Source organism: Nannospalax galili, unplaced genomic scaffold (assembly GCF_000622305.1).
Source record: "Nannospalax galili isolate Female #2095 unplaced genomic scaffold, S.galili_v1.0 scaffold388, whole genome shotgun sequence".
Lineage (NCBI taxonomy): Eukaryota > Metazoa > Chordata > Mammalia > Rodentia > Spalacidae > Nannospalax > Nannospalax galili.
In genome coordinates, this window is record NW_008360304.1 from 5,605,165 (window position 1) to 5,621,311 (window position 16,147).

A 16,147-nucleotide genomic window follows, 5' to 3' on the forward strand; every position below is an offset into this window, starting at 1 on the left:
ACCTATACCTATACCTATAATCTCAATGCTTGAGAGGTTGAGGCGAGCATATCACAAGTTCAAGCTCTGTCTAGGCTAGATAAAAAGTCTCTATTGTTTCCTCCCTCCCTGCTTTCCTCCCTCCCTCCCTGCATTCTTCTTCTCATCATCTCATTGCTTTGCTTAGAGTTCGGAAGAACAAAGAGATCTTCCTAAGGGTGAGCAGACCCCTGCTATGTAGACCCCTGACCAAACTCTCTGTAATGATCACAAAAACTACTAACTCAGTAGAGTTAAATAGGTGATCACGGCTCATGTACTTTTCACCTTTTATGGCTACTTCATTTAAAGGAAGGATCCCTCTGCTGGCTGACAAGCACCCACCCAGTCTTTATCTCTAAAGAGTGCACAGCCAATGGACAGCAGGAAGGATAATGTTAACTGCTATAGAGGTTCAGTCCTAAGAGATTTAGAAACAAAGAAGAATGAATTTCAAAAACAGAGGGCAATTCCATCCTATTCACTGCTCTGTTCTTAATAATTGAGTAGCTTGCAGATGGCATAAAATCACAAGAAAAGGAGAGAATGAATTTAGATGTCATTGCAGGCAGAACCAAGTTTTAATATTTGGTGGCACTTTTAGAGCAGTGATGAAGCAGATCTTGCACACTGGTGAAATGGAAATTAGTTTTTCGTAGTTCTTTAAAAAAATTTTTTATTTATCTTTCTATAATTTCACACGTGTATATTTTGGTCATATTCACCCCATATTAACCTCTCTTATTCCCCTCTGACTCTCACTGAAGTCCTCCTTCTTTTCCCCAAAGCTTCCTTCTTCCTTCCATATATATGTGTGTTCTAGCTTGTTTCTCCATTGCTGTGACAAAACACTCTGACCAATACCAACCTGGGGAGGAAAGGGTTTATTTGGCTTACATGTCCCAGGTTACAGTTCATAACTGAGGGAGCCCAAGGTAGGAACTTGGGGCAGGAACCTGGAGGCAGAAGCTGGAGCGCAGGCCATGGAGGAATGCTGCTTACTGACTTGCTCCCCTGGCCCCTGCTCAGTCTGCTTTTCTTGTGCAATACAGGCCCACCTGACTGGGGTGACACCACCCACAGTGGGTTGGGCCCTCCCACATCACTCAATAATCAAGAAGATGCCCCACAGACATGGCCACAGGCCAGTGCAATGGAGGCAATTCCCAACTGGGGCTCCTCCAACCCAGATGTGTCAAGTTGACACTATAGCTATCCAGCACAGTGTGTGAGTGTGAGTGTGTGTGTGTGTGTGTGTGTGTGTGTGTGTGTGTGTGTGTGTGTGTACACATGACTGCGGAAGGAAGAGGACAACCCCAGGTGCCATTCCTCAGGCACCAGCCACTTTTTTTTTGAGACATGGTCTCTCACTTACCTGGAGCTCACCAAGTGGGCAATGTTGGCTGGCTAACAAGCCCCAGAGATCTGCCGGTCTCCACCCCCCCAGTTCTGAGAAGACAAGTACATAAGAGCTTGTCTTTTTGTTTGTTTTTCTTATGTGATTCTGGGAACAACTTGGGTCCTTGTTTTTGCAAGGCAAGTGCTTTACTGACTATCTCCCTTGCTTCCTCCTTGAGTTTAACAAGACTGAATAAACTTGATGAAAGAATGAATATTGAGGTTTTGTGTAGTCTATGAAATTCACATTCAGCTAAAATTTGACAGCAAAGAGGAACTCCTATGAAAACATGTTAACACATTTCCTTTAATCTAAAAAGTAACCCTGTAACATATAGAGGTAGGGTTTCCCCAAAAATGCATGTAGGTTTAACTACAAAAGGATTCCCCCTCAGCAGGATCCATGGGTTCACAGAGTCAGAGTTTTTCCCTTGATGCTTTCTAACTCCAGATCTTTTGCTTTTACCTTATCCTATCCTTCTCAGACATTTTATCAGTTTATTTTATTTCTATTTGCTTACTTTTTAGGTTTGCATTGTTAAAAGGATCTTGACTTTACATGTTTACTCTTCCCTTACAATATTTTATTCAGACTTTCATTTTCTGTAGGTTTATTTCACAACTTTGTTCCTGTATTGAATACTTGGTGATTGGGAGAGCCTCAAACACGGCTGTCAAAGCAGCTCTGCTTATAAAAGTGGAGGAATTTTGTATTTCCCAGGTGGGACCCTGCAGGTAAGTGGCACACATTCATTGAAGCCTGCATCTGTTTCTGTGCCTTCTTTGGTGGCAATGGGTTGGAAAATGTCAGTGGGCATCTAGGGACTTCTTAGAAGCCACAGGTATGTGAATTTTCTACTTTTAAAACAGCTGTAACCTGCATCATTTGCTGAATTCCATTTTTTAATACCTAGGAATATTGTAGTGATAACATTTTTATGTGTTTGACATTTTATGAAAATCAAATTTGAAGCTATGAACAGCCCTTTTTTCTTTATGATCTACCCGACAATACAACTTTAATTTGCTTTTGAGTATATCCCTTATCAGAAAAGGGTGGTAAAATTAGAATTAGATAGATGTAAACTCAACATTTATGTGACAGCTGCCTATATAAATTATCTGTAAGACCTATTATACTTGAGAGTGAATTTTAGATTTATATTTAAAGTATCTATATATGTGTGTGTTTATATATATTTAAAGTATTTTTGGTGTAACTTATAAATGGTATGTTGTTTATAGAATCAATTTGCCTTCTCAACTGATCAAAATATGTATCAAATTTGTCTATGTGCAGTGTACATTAGGTGCTGTGGGAGATGCTACCTATGTTCCAGAGGCTGAGTCTCAGTTGAGAGATGTTTATGTCTGCTGGCCCTTATGTCTGAAATAACAATCCTCACTCTCGTCTCTCTCAGTTGCCTGGCCAGTTTCTAAACACTTCTCAAGCCCAGTCATATACATCATTGTCTTTTGTTTCCTTTTTCTTCTCTTGATATGTGTGTATGTGTGTGATATGTGGTATGTGATATGTGTGTATGTGTGTATGAATGTGTGTTGTATGCCTACATGTATGTGTGTCTTTAGGTGCATGGGCACACATGCCTGTGGGCATGCATGTAGGTCAGAGACTGCTGTTAGTGCGCTTCTCCATCACTTTCCGCTTCATGTATTGAGGCAGGGTCTCTCACATAACCTAGAGCTTACCGATTCAGCTAGCCCAGCTATCCAGCTTGCTCTGGTGACACCATCTCTGCCTATTCTGGGATTATAGACAGGCTGCCACTTCAGCTTGGTGTTTTCATGGGTGCTGGAGATCTGAACTCAGGTCCCCATGTTTGCCTGGCAAGTGCTTTACCCACTGAGCTGTCTCCCCAGTCCTCTTCTGTTCCTTAATTAACAAAATATTTGGCTGGGGAGATGACTCAGTGAGTACAGTGACCTGAGATCAATACCCTGTACCCAAGCAAATAAGTCAAGCATGGTGGCACACACTGGAAATCCCAGACCTGGGGAGGTGGACATAGGAAGATGCCAAGGACTTGACTGGTCAGCCAGACAGCATGTTTGGCAAGCTCTAGGTTATGTGAGAGACCTTGTCTCCAAAAATAAGGTGGAGAGTGATGAAGGAAGACACCAGGTGTCGACATCTAGCCTCTACACACATAGGCACACACTTATCCCACAAACAAAATTTGGTAAAATTGCATATATCAGTCATTTCGCAGACTTACCGTTTTTGAGATGACAACATTCAAAAGCCTGGGACTCTATCCCTTGTGTCTTTGTAGTTCTCTGTGTGTCTCTCTATTGGTGTTTAACATGGGGCATAAATGGGAAGTGAAGACTTTTCAGACGATGGCAGCAGAGCATTAAGCCTCATGTGGAGCCCTTCTGGGCACAGGCACCTGTGAGACTGCATCTGGCAAATAGCACGAACTGCATGCTGGCCCTGACCTGCACCTTCCTTTAGTACCACTTTTCTTCCTTTTCCTCCTAAGTCCTAAAGTACTTGTCCACAAGCCACTCTTGATACTTCCTATTTATGCCTCTTTAGTGAATTGCATCCCAACAAAAATATTGAGGTCCCGTACTGAAGTGCCTACAATTGTGACCTTATTTGGAAATAAGGTGCTTGGAGACAGTCAAATTAAGATGAGATCATTCGATGGAGCATAATCCAATATTACTGTCTTCTTTTAAAAAGGGGAAATATGGGGACTGGAGAGATGGCTCAGCGGTTAAGAGCACTGACTGCTGTTGTAGAGGACCCAGGTTTGATTACCAGCACCCACATAGTGGCTATGAACTGTCCTTAACTCCAGTTCCAGGGGAATCTGACTCCCTCTTCTGACCTCCATGGCATGGACCCAGGTTTGATTCCCAGCATCCACATGGCGGCTATGAACTGTCCTTAACTCCAGTTCCAGGGGAATCTAAAGCCCTTTTCTGACCTCCATGGCATTGCACGACATGGGTGCACCCGCATACATGCAGGCAATACACTCATACACATAAAATAAAAATAATAAATAAGACAAAATTTAAAAGGGGGATAAATGTGGGCATAGAGACAAATAGACACAGGCAGAAATCAGAGTGATGTCTTTAGGAACCAGGGATGACAAAGGGTGCCTGTAACCAGTGAGGAACTCTGAGAGAGGCAAGGAACAAGCATCTCTCACAATCCTCAGAAAGAACCAATCCATCAACACCTTTCATTTCAAACTTCTAGCCTCTTGAACCTACAGAAAGTATATTTCTGTTATTTTAAACCATTTAGTGTGTAGTCCTGTGTACAGCCCCAGGAAACTAATAGAGATCCTAAAAATAGCTCTCTCCATTGCTTGAAGGGGATGATGATTAATTTTATGTGTCAACTTGGTCAACCCATGGAGTGCCGGAGTACCCAGGTATTCACTCAAAAAATTTTTTTTCTGTGATAGTGTATTTGTGTGAGGTTAACATTTAGGTTGGTAGGCTGAATAAAACAGGTGGCCCTCCCTAACGTTGGTGGCCTTCCTCTAATCTACTGAGGAGTTTCAGAATTGTTCACGTTACATTTAAATGCCAACAGTTATTCATGGAAAAGAGGAAAAGAGCATTTGGGAAAGGATTCGATAGTTAGAAATCAAAGGTTAAAGACAAGGACACTAAGCACTGAGTAGAGTTCAATTATAAGAAGTTTCCTAACTCCTGTTAGGAGAGTCCTGGATACCAGAGAAGGCAGTCTCTCCCCCAAGTTAATGAGAATCACAGAGAGATTTTTCCCTGACCACTGCCTTTGAACCGGGACGTTGGCTTCTTTACCCTTTGTACTCAAACTGAAACCCTGGCTTTTCCTGAGGCTCAAGCCTACTAGAGTGCTAAGTTCAGACTACAGCTACACCAGGCTCTCCTGAAGGTACAGAATAGTCACCCTCTGTAGTAGCACCAGCCAGTTCTTATGAATCTTTTTGGGTGTGTGTATATAATCACACATATATAAGTATATGAGTATGTGTACATATATATATGCATACAGATGTATACATCCTATTCCGCCTCTCTGGTAAACCCTAAGATGCAGGCAGAGCCAAGCTCTATAACCTAGCTTAGAGACCCGGCATTAACTGGGCTTTGCTTGGCCTCTGCCCTCTCCTCCATGCACACCCCAGCTCTGTACTCTTGACTGCCACAGTGCTCAGCTTTGGTTCTTAATGTTCCTTGCTTTCTCTCCCTGACAGTCTTTCACACATACCATTACTGTGCTTTCCGTCCCATCCTTCCGGTCCCAGCTTAGTCCTCTTTATAAATTTAATAGACATTTGTGAAATGCCTAGTACAATGTTCAGAAGGTAATAAAACAAACTCAGCCCTTGACCTTGTAGAACTCCAGAACATCTTGGAGACCAATTAGCAAATGAACCATAAAAAACAAGATCCCAACAGAATGCTGGGGGCCTTGAGATCCATGGACTGTGAGACAAAGCTGAACACCAAGCTTGTGATGCCAGAAGCAATACACATCACACCATGGGCACCCAGCAGAACTCAGGACTCTGGTCTACAAGATCCTTTTGGAGGCAAAGGTACAAGATGGAGTCTAAACACGGGAAGTTTGGTAGTTTATATAAACGGCAGAGACACATTCCCCACCCATCCTGTCCTCTACCTTGCTATAAAAATAAAACATCCAGAAAAAAGGAAAGGGCTTTTGGCTATGGCTATGGTTTGAGTATTTGTCCCCTTATCCGTCCCTGTTAGAGCTTGCCCACCATTGTAATAGCATTGGAAGGTGGGACTTTAAAGAGGTTATTAGGCCAGGGAAGCCTTGCTCTGATGACATTACAAAAGGGAGGTTCCAGCCCCCTTTTGATTTGTACCCACTTACCATCTACCACATGATGACATAGTAACAAGACCTCACCACATGCTGCTGCTTATACTGGACTTTTCCCATCCCCAGAATTATGAGTCAGTGATTATATTTGTTCTTTCTAAATTTTACTGTCTTTGGCTTTCTGTGATAATCACACAAAATGGACTAGAACATAAATTTAAACAATAATACCAGAAACAGCACATCTAGTAGAAATTTTGGAAAAAAAATTGAAAATTTCTGACAGTAGAACATGAAGGTCAAAAGGCAGAAAATAAGGTGTTGAGGGGGAGGGAGAAAACCAACCCGAGAGTCACAATATGCAAATAATGTAGTGTCAGGAAAAGAAAAATGGAGGAAAGAGGAGCAGGAGGGGAAGAAAGGAACAGAAGCTGGGAGTGGTGGTGCATGCCTTTAATCCCAGCCTTTGGGAGGCAGAGGCAGAAGCAGGTGGATCTCTGTGAGTTCTAGGCCAGCCTAGTCTACATAGCAAGTTCCAAGCCAGCTGGGGCTACATAGTGAGACCTTTCTCAGATAGATGGATAGATGATACATGATAGATAGATGATTGATAGATAGATAGATAGATAGATAGATAGAAGATAGATAGATAGATGATGGTGATATAGATGATAGATGATTATTGTTGGGAGAGAGAGAGAGAGAGAGATCAATTGATAAATCCAAGCCAGCTAGGGCAACATAATGAGACCTTTCTCAAGTAAATAGATAGAAGATATCTATATAGATGATAGATAGATGATAGAATAGATAGAATGGATATGTAGATAGATGATAGATAGATAGATAGATAGATAGATAGATAGATAGATAGATAGAAAGAGAGGGGGAGCGAGGGAAGAAAGAATAGCTCAGAATGGAAAGACTTGAATTTCCAGATTAAAAGAGATCATGGAGAACCTCATTCAGTGGATGGAAACAGACCTGCACTGAGCCCTATGAGGCAAGCATTTCAGAATACCAGGTGTAAAGGAAAGATCCTGAAACTCCAGAGGAAAGCAGAAATGACATGAGAGGACAGGCATGTGATTTCTCAACAGCAGCACTAACCCAGAGGGCGCTGAACGATTCTTGCACAGCCCTGAGGGAAAAATGACTTCCCAGTGGATTTCCAAGAACGCGGGTAGGCCATATGTGTTTTCAGCTGCTGAATGTCTTGAGAAACTTATGCCTGTGCATTCTTCGGAATCTAGTAGAGGATGTGCTTGACTAAAACAAGGAAGTAGACCAAGAAAGTGGAAGGTGTGTGGCCTAGAGACAGGAGCTCTAGCCCAGAGCAGGGATGGTGGGCCCTTCTGCAGCAGACACCTGACCAGACAGAAGGACCGCACTTCAGAAGGCTTCAGGAGAGGAATGGATTCGTGCTTTGATCCCCCCCCTCCGCCCCCATTTTAGCACTGTTAGAGAGGTCAGTATGGTATTCATAAGAAGTATACAGGGAACCTAGCAATTTTTTAAAAAAATACAAAAGCATAGTGCATTCCATTACTCCCGACTGTGTGTGTGTGTGTGTGTGTGTGTGTGTGTGTGTGTGTGTGTGTGGTGCATGTGGAGGTCAGAGTTCAACTTCAGCTAACAGTCCTCGATCTCCACCTTGTCTTTGAGTATCCCATCTTGCTGTGGGAGTGCTGAGATTAGAGACATGTGCTGCCATGCCCAGCTTTATGTGAATGCTGAAGATTCAAACTCAGGGCCCCATGCTCTGTGGTAAATGCTTTTACCCACAAAGCCATCTCCCCAGGCCAGTTATGCATATTTTGATAGTGGTTATAAAAACTGAGTATTGATTTAATGAAAAAGTTGTTACAAAATAGATGGTGGGTAAGGGTCAAACAGGAAGTAGAAATCAATGTATTATAAACAAGATATATAAATAACACACATATATCATCTCTATGTACACTTGTCTAAGCAACTGAGATATAGTATAAACATAGTATTAAAAAATGTAGAGCTGATGGGCTAGAGAGATGGCTCAGCTGTTCAGAACACTGGTTGCCCTGCAGAGGACCCAGGTTTGGTTCCCAGTACCCACATGGCAGTAAATAACCACCCATAACTCTAATTCCAGGGAATTTGACACTCTCTTCTGGCCTCTATGGGCATTGCATGACATGAGTGCACTTAGCATACATGTAAACAAAACACTTATGCACATAAAATAAAAATAAATAATAATTTTTTAAAATATAGAGTTGATAGCAGAGGAAAGAGCTGAACTATTGAAAATAGTTGTTTCTGGGAACCAGAAATGAGAAAGAGCGTGTTGTCAGGAGAGTGGTACTTTATAATGAGCCTTGGAACTTCTAAAACTATGTGTACATATGCTTTTGATTAAAAAATTAAAAATAACATAACCCCACAAAATGTGTATGCAAATATTAATAAAAATATTCATAGTAGCCAGGCGTGGTGGCACACGCCTTTAATCCCAGCACTTGGGAGGCAGAGGCAGGCAGATCTCTGTGAGTTCGAGGTCAGCATGGTCTCCATGGTGAATCCAGGACAGCTGGAGCTACAGGGAGACCCTGTCTCAAAAAGACCAAAAAAAAAAAAAAAAGTATTGAAAAACAAGCCAAGCATGGTGGCACATGCCTTTAATCTCAACACTCAGGAGGCAGAGGCAGGAGAATCTCTGTGAGATCAAGACCAGTCTGAACTACATAGGAAATTCCAGGTCAGCTGAGGCTACAGAGAGATCTTGTCTCAAAAAAACTAAGAAATAAAATAAAATAAAAGAAGAAAACAATGTGCTATTCATGGTGCTATTGGTGGAAAATAAATGAAATTTTATATATACATATGAAGGGTTTAGTCTGCAGCCTCACATAAATATTAAATGACCAGTTAACATAAAGAATTTACTCTGCTGATTGGCAACTTTCCAAGTTCTCTACACATTAGTGTGCTTAACCCTCACAACTGCGCAAAACAGACACTATTCTTATCGCACCTTCTAAATGAAGATCCCCAAGGCCAGAGATACTAAATCATTTGTCCAAAGTAACACAAGTTCATCAGTAATGCTGAGATTCGACCCTGGGTACTTGAGCCAACACTTTTACTCAGCTACTCCACTGTGCAGATGAGCTAGTATTAGGGACTGAGACTGTGTCTGCAGAGCAGGCCTGGATACCAGATGAAGCCAGGGAAGGTAGGAGGATTCCAGGAAGGGCAGAGCAGAGGCTGAGGTTCTGTGGAAGAGGCGGCAGCAGAGGCCTGTGGAAGGAGGATGGGAGACAGGGCAAAGGGGAGCACTGTCTTTAGAGAAACTAAAAGCAACATCAAACTAAAAGTTACCCCTGTTCATCATCATGAACAATTTTAAACACTAATTGATAAAACATTCCTCTTTGGGAAGGTTGGCTCTAAGTCCTCCTAAAAAACTTCTTACACCTAGGTAGATTCTCACCACTGAGAGGCAGATGAAGAGAACACCCATGAGGGAGCAGATGTGACTGAAAGGGTGACAGGTGGCTGAGGCGGATCAGAGCTGTGCTGGTTGTAAGGTAGAAGGGAACTCTGTCACCTACATGGTTAGAAGCAAACCCAGTGCATTGACTTTCATCTTCTCCAATCTAGGCATTGTCTGGGGTCCTAGTTATAACCATGAATGTTTCATATCAACTCTCCTCAAATTTGCATCTTCTTCACACGATGCTGGTTTCTCACCCCTCTATTGTACATGGAATTTACCTACATACATGTTTCCCACACTGGACCTTGTACTCCAGAGAGCAATGATTGTGTTTTATTTCTCTCAATCACCAGTTCTGACAGGCACTCACAATGCAAAAGTATGTTTTCCTCTTTATAGATTCCTTGTGCCACCTATGACCAGGTACCAGTACATACAGAATGTTCTTGCTTTCTGTCTCCCAGGTAAATGAAATGTGGATTGGTTCCTTTTTATGAGACATGACTATTGGGTTTCACTCCATCCTGAAACCATAAGGATGTAGAACCAGACTGGGCAGATACCCAGTCACAGCACATTTCACCCTTAAGCCCATCAAGACACTGTCTATGGCATCTTGCTACAGGACTTTGAGGACTGTTCCCACTAGAGTGGAAGCCACAGTGTTTCACTGCTGTATGGTGTGGTCAGTCCTATAAGCACCATGTAGGGATGTTCCTTCAGGGTCTTGAAAAGAGTCAGGTGCACTCAGGAGACATGGCTCAGCGGTGGAGAGCACTGATTGCTCTCCTAAAGAACTCAGGTTTGGTTCCCAGCACCCTCATGGTAGCTAAGAACCAACCCAATCTTAACTCCAGGTCCAGGGAATCCAATGCCATCTTCTACCCTCCACAGGTACTGCACAGACACAGTGCACCCACATACCCACAGGCAAAACACTCATACACATAAAATAAATTTTTAAAAAGAAAGAAAAAAATCAGGTGCACTTTGGAGAGATGGCTCAGCAGTCGAGAGAACTAGATGATCTTCCAGAGGACCCAGGTTCGGTTCCCAGCACCCTGATGGTGGGAACCCTTGAATCCTCCCTGCCATTATTAATTGGGGTCCCACTCACCTCCTTATTCTTACTTAAGACATCAAGAAAATGTTCATTCTAGAACTATTTCTAGAATGTCCTCTAGAACCATGTCTAGAACAAACACCTTCTTCCCATGTCTTCTCTATCTTGTGCCTACTTTCTTCCCCATTATGAACCGTGTAGGTTTCTGAGTACAGAATTGCTACACCATGGGCTGATGACAGAGATTAGAAGAGTTTGGCTTAAAATTTGAGGATAGGACCAGGAACTTATTAGGGAAATCAGCTCCCACAACCAATGGAATACTGCCACGCCTTGGAAGGAGTCACAGCTCCCAGAAAACATAGATGCCTAAGAAGGATCAGATATGCTCAACTCACCATCTGACCCGGGCGCCCAGCCGTGGTCTATGTCCCCATTGCTAAATGGTAGTATCCCTGTTTCTGCTAGAGACATATTGACTCCAGGCAATGATAAATTGTGCTCAATAGTCAGTCAACACAACCCAGAGCCCACAGTATTCACAACCAGTACAGGCACTTGGGGATTTTATATTTGAAGATAGGAATTTGCCCTAAAGACAAGTATTTGGGGTTTGGGATGCACAAAGGAGATTTTTTTTCTCCATGCAAGCTTTATAAATTGTGCATTAAAAATCTAGTCTGTATAAAGGCATGAAGCTACCCTTTTAGAAGCAACTGCCTTTATTATCCACCAGTGTTCTTTATAGGAAACATCTAAATAATTGAAATCACTAATTAGGTTAAAGAGAGCCTTAGCACATGGGTGTTGTTCTATAAATAAAAGAATGGGTAAATAATATAGTACTTTACAAGTGCTGCTCTTAAAGAGACCGTTTTGTTTTGTTTGCTCCAATAAGATCATTATTAAGGGACTCAAGAAGGATTTGGTTTCTCTCAAGGAAATCCCTTTGTTTGTCTCAGGTACTCGCCCTTAGCTCTTTCATTAGAAATGAATAATTTGAGGTAAGTAGGTAGGCACCTGGGCTTTGCTTTGAGCAACTAAGAGTCAGACAAAAAAGTTCAGCTAGCAAGCTGACCTTCTGTCCCTATCTATAATCAGAAAGGTTTAAGTAGCCCAGGGCCTACTTAGAGACAGCTGAGAGAGGACCTCAGGACAGAGCAGAATGCTCTCAGAGAGGAAGTGGAAGGAGGCTTCTGGATTTCACTGTGACCTGTTGTCAGGTGATGTTTTTAGGGGGAGGGGACATGAAAAAAAAAAGTTAAGTAAAATGTCCTTATAAAGACAAAATCTATTTCTTTCCTGGCTGGTGATTTGTCACTGCAGTGACTTCCTGCCTTGTGACCACACACCCCAGGCTTGACAAAGCTGTTCTGCAGATCAGAAAGACCAGGGTTTCTGATCAGACACCAGCACCACCAAGAACAGTTTTTCTACAAGGTACAGTTGCTTCCTTTTGCTTCTTCTAAGTGGTTGGGATACAGTTGGGATTCTGGTTCTGTGGACTTTGAGCTTTGCCTTAAGCGGGCTCCAGATCTGAGTACCTGTACTCTGAGCTCTGTGTGTCCTGCCTCCCTCCAGCCGCTGGGGGGGACCTGCAGCCCTTGGGGTGGCCCTTGGGGTGGAGCAGTTAGGTTCCCTGGGTTGGTTCATATGAAGTTATTCACAGTTATCACTCCTCTAAGACTATGACTTTTCTCCCCTCTTTTGAAACCAGACCATGCTCTGATGTATGCCTATTGCTCTATTTCAGGAAGAACATTTGCTGTGATTTTGCCTACTTTAAAATGTTTTCAGGAAAGTGCATATTGATCAGTTAGATTGCTTCTTGTTGGACTAATGGGAATGGTTTAATTTTAGCTTCTGTGGTTGTTTGTTTTTCTTAAAAACAAAACAAAAACTTCCGTGTAGTCCTTCTATGGGAATATTAACATTTTAGGTCATATGTTACCAAATGTGATACTGGTTATGTGAGTGATTTTTGGCACCATGGTTTTTAATGCCAGTGCTTCCTAACCACATAGAATTAGAGGTCTCCTCTCCTTTATCTGTTTTCTAAAAATAAAGCAATTAGTGTCCTTGGCTTGTACTGTTTTTTTGTAGGACTGTCTGGATTATTTGTTAATGCTTGCAGCCATACAAATGAGTGCTAGGTTGAATTCTGAAGGGAAGCCTTCTGTCTATAAAGGAAATTTTAACCTGCTGAAACATAGAGCTTTACTGCATTGTAGTATCTATCAGATTTTATTTATTATCACTATCCAACGATGCTGGGACAGATGAATAAACACAAAGCATTCAGACTGCCAATGACACATCTATCTGTACACTTACCATTGTTTCTTCAGCAAGCGTTAGCCACTTGTCTAAAACTTCTCAAGCAGGACAGCTTAAAACAACAACTCTCGGTTAATAGAAGCGTGCTGGCTTGTCGGCACACATCTTCATTTCGATCATAGCTAGTTTCTATTAAACTTTTTTAAAAGGAGGAGGAACTGGGGAGGATCTTAGTCCTGGAAAAAGCACACTGTGGTGGTTTACAGTGGTGCTAAGAAGGACATTTCCTCCGCTAAATCTCACCTTCTGTCTGTGCTACTGCTTTGTCCTTGATGGAAAGAATTTCAGAGTCCTAACTTGATTTACACTTCTACCTTAGAACTCTTGGAGAAGGGTGACTAATAAGTAACGTTTCATTCAAATGTGTACATTTAAATTAGCAAGAACAGGAAGAAGACCTCTGCCAATACCCAAACCTGCAGACACTCAAGTCTCATATAATTTAGAACACTGTATATGCTACTGTGTAGCTACTGTTATACTGTTTTGTCCAGGGGGATGATAACAAGGAAAATATCAGTACATGTCCAGTGCAGGTGCAAAGTTTTATGATCTGAACTTGAGTCTGTCGATCTAGCAGGTGTTGCTCTGGAGAGCTAGCTGTGATACATGTGGTTACTTACTTTGTGCAGCCACACGACCTCCTTCAGTTCTCTGTCAAGTGCCTGGGGAGATCAGGAGTGGGCTTCAGAGCTGAAGGAGCTGGCCCAAGGTCATAGGCAGTCTGGGTGGGGCAAGAGGTGGCCTGGGTTTCAGGCTTCAGGCTTTGTCTGTCTGTTGGTGATAGGTCCGGCCTTCCAAGCAGCTCGCTGGCCCCAGGGAGAAGCTTACATCAGTGAAGCTGATCAGAGAGCCTGATACTGTTTTCAGAATGAGCAAGAAAGAGAAAGAAACCAGAGAAAGACACACACAGAGAGATTGAAAGACAGAGGGAAAAGATTGCAAAATATTCAAAAGGATTCTTCTTTTTGTAAAAAGACACCATGGTAGATTTCAAGTAACAGTGGAATGATTCGTTCATGCAGTTTTACTAAGGATTTTTACACCTTCATACATTTGCCTGAGCCCACTTCCCCAACCTTCTTTTCTGTCACTTCCTCCTGCACCAGCCCTTACTCATACCCTCCCCCTCTTGCTTACCCACATTCTGGGTGCACCAGACCACAAGCTACCAGAAAGTTCCATGCTCTTTCACTCCTTTTCACTCTGTTTCTTTAATGCTTCTCTTCTCTTTGTAAAACTTCTGACCATTTTCCAAGGTTCGCATCGGGAAACAGGCCGTCCACGGGCCTTCCCTCTTTGTTGTACCTGCACCGTTTCGTCTCCGGGCTAGTCTAATCATTGACCTTAGGATCGGTACAGCATTGATCCTATCATTCTTCTTTCCTGCCCTTACACACACAGAGACCTGAGTTCTTTCTGCGTCTCTCCTGGCACAGTGATATTTATTGAAATGAACATTTGTCGGTTTTTTTTTTTTTTTTTTTTTTATTGGAGAGACTGTTATAATCTTTGGCTCCATGTGATAGAACTCTGCCAGTTATTTGAACTGCACAAGAATCTTAGGTGGCTTATTACTTATTACTTACTGGAATGAGGCAGTACTAGGTAGTGAAAGACAAGGACGGGCAAGAATCGTTTCTGTGAATGCCTGTTTTCTTTGAACATGTCTTTCATACAAAAGCATTGTTGAAAGGATGAATTATTGAGATATTATTTGGGAGAATTCCTTTTAACTAGATTTGTGATTCTGAAATGTGGTCACAAGTCAAATAGCACCAGTAGGAGCTGGTTACTTTTTAGAAATGCTAAGTTTGAGTTCTGCCTCAGAAACTCTGTAAGTGGGGAGAGAAATCCGTGGCCCGGAAGTATTTGACTTCTCTTACTAGTTTCGTCCTTGCCGAGCTCCTGCAGTGCTCTCTATGAAGGAGGATACAGCAGTCATTATTAATTTGAACCTAACATTCTACACCTTTGCCAAAGCCTTATTCTTCACTTTAGCTTCAAAGCACCAAATGGACAATGACTTCAACAACATAAGAAAGTATATGGTGACCTTGGCCTGCAGAAATAAACGACAGGTTCATCATTATAGTGGAAATATACTCGATGCTTGGCTGGCTGCACAAACTGAGTCCCAAGACAGGCCTTCATTTAGGACAATGACCACAAAGACACACAACTTTTACTTAATCACTCTGGGTTGTTCTTAGAAAATTCTCAAGTCAACTCTCTTTGTTACTTAAAGAGTGCAGGCCCCTCTGTACATACAGGAGAGACAATGAATGAATTTTAAAATCAGGTTGTAGGAGACAAATTAAGAGATTCGCGCATTTAGATTCTGTTTGGGAAGAACCAAATGTTTAATAAGGTCATATTATAGAGGCACTGTACTTTATGACTAATGACAGATATTACAGCAGAGTGACACTGTTAGATTTACTGAAGTTTCTCCCTAGGATTCCTGGGGGTTTTGGTTGTTTCTCGGTTTACAGATATCCAATGAAATGATGCTACTTGGTCTGTAGTACAAAACAAATGCACTGCAAAACAAAATTGAAATTAGGGCTCATTAAAACATAAAACTAATAAGTCAACAAACTTGAAGAGTTTCAAGAACCCCTGTTTTGCCTGATGACAATGCACTTCTTATATCAAAACACTGGTGGCTTTCCGAAGTCATTAGAAGTTGCCTACTGATTGGATATCTGTCTCCCAGAAGTCTTGCTCTAGCTGCTGAACCCACTGTATTCCCCAGATGGCATCCCCCTGGTGCTCTCCTCAGTTCCCTTCTGATTCCACTTCCTGTCTTATACCACTCACTCTTCCTGTTGTTTTGGTTTGTCAATTTCTATCATTGCATCCACCTTCCCAGCAGTTGCTTAATCACTGCATCTTGTAAGATACTGCAAGCAGCAGAGGGAGGACAGAAGGAGGAGGAAGGTCCATGACCACCCTAACAACAGCAGATGATGTGTTACCTACTTGGAATTGGGCACTTAAACATATTGATTAATTTATTTAATGT

The 16,147-nt window shown here is 42.2% G+C and overlaps 1 protein-coding gene across 3 annotated transcripts in view; it reads left to right on the plus strand.

Annotated features, from left to right (window-relative positions):
* Nucleotides 1-16,147, plus strand: part of Lcp1 (lymphocyte cytosolic protein 1) — an 85,159-nt gene that overhangs the window by 19,168 nt on the left and 49,844 nt on the right. Inside the window, exons 2-3 of one of the 3 annotated variants that reach the window (XM_017795922.2) lie at nt 2,026-2,151; nt 12,109-12,222. The exons of 1 other annotated variant lie outside the window; for it this stretch is intronic. The gene's annotated coding sequence lies outside the window, so the exon portion shown is untranslated. The remainder of the gene's footprint in view (nt 1-2,025; nt 2,152-12,108; nt 12,223-16,147) is intronic. One more of the 3 variants, XM_029559266.1, reaches the window with a different exon arrangement.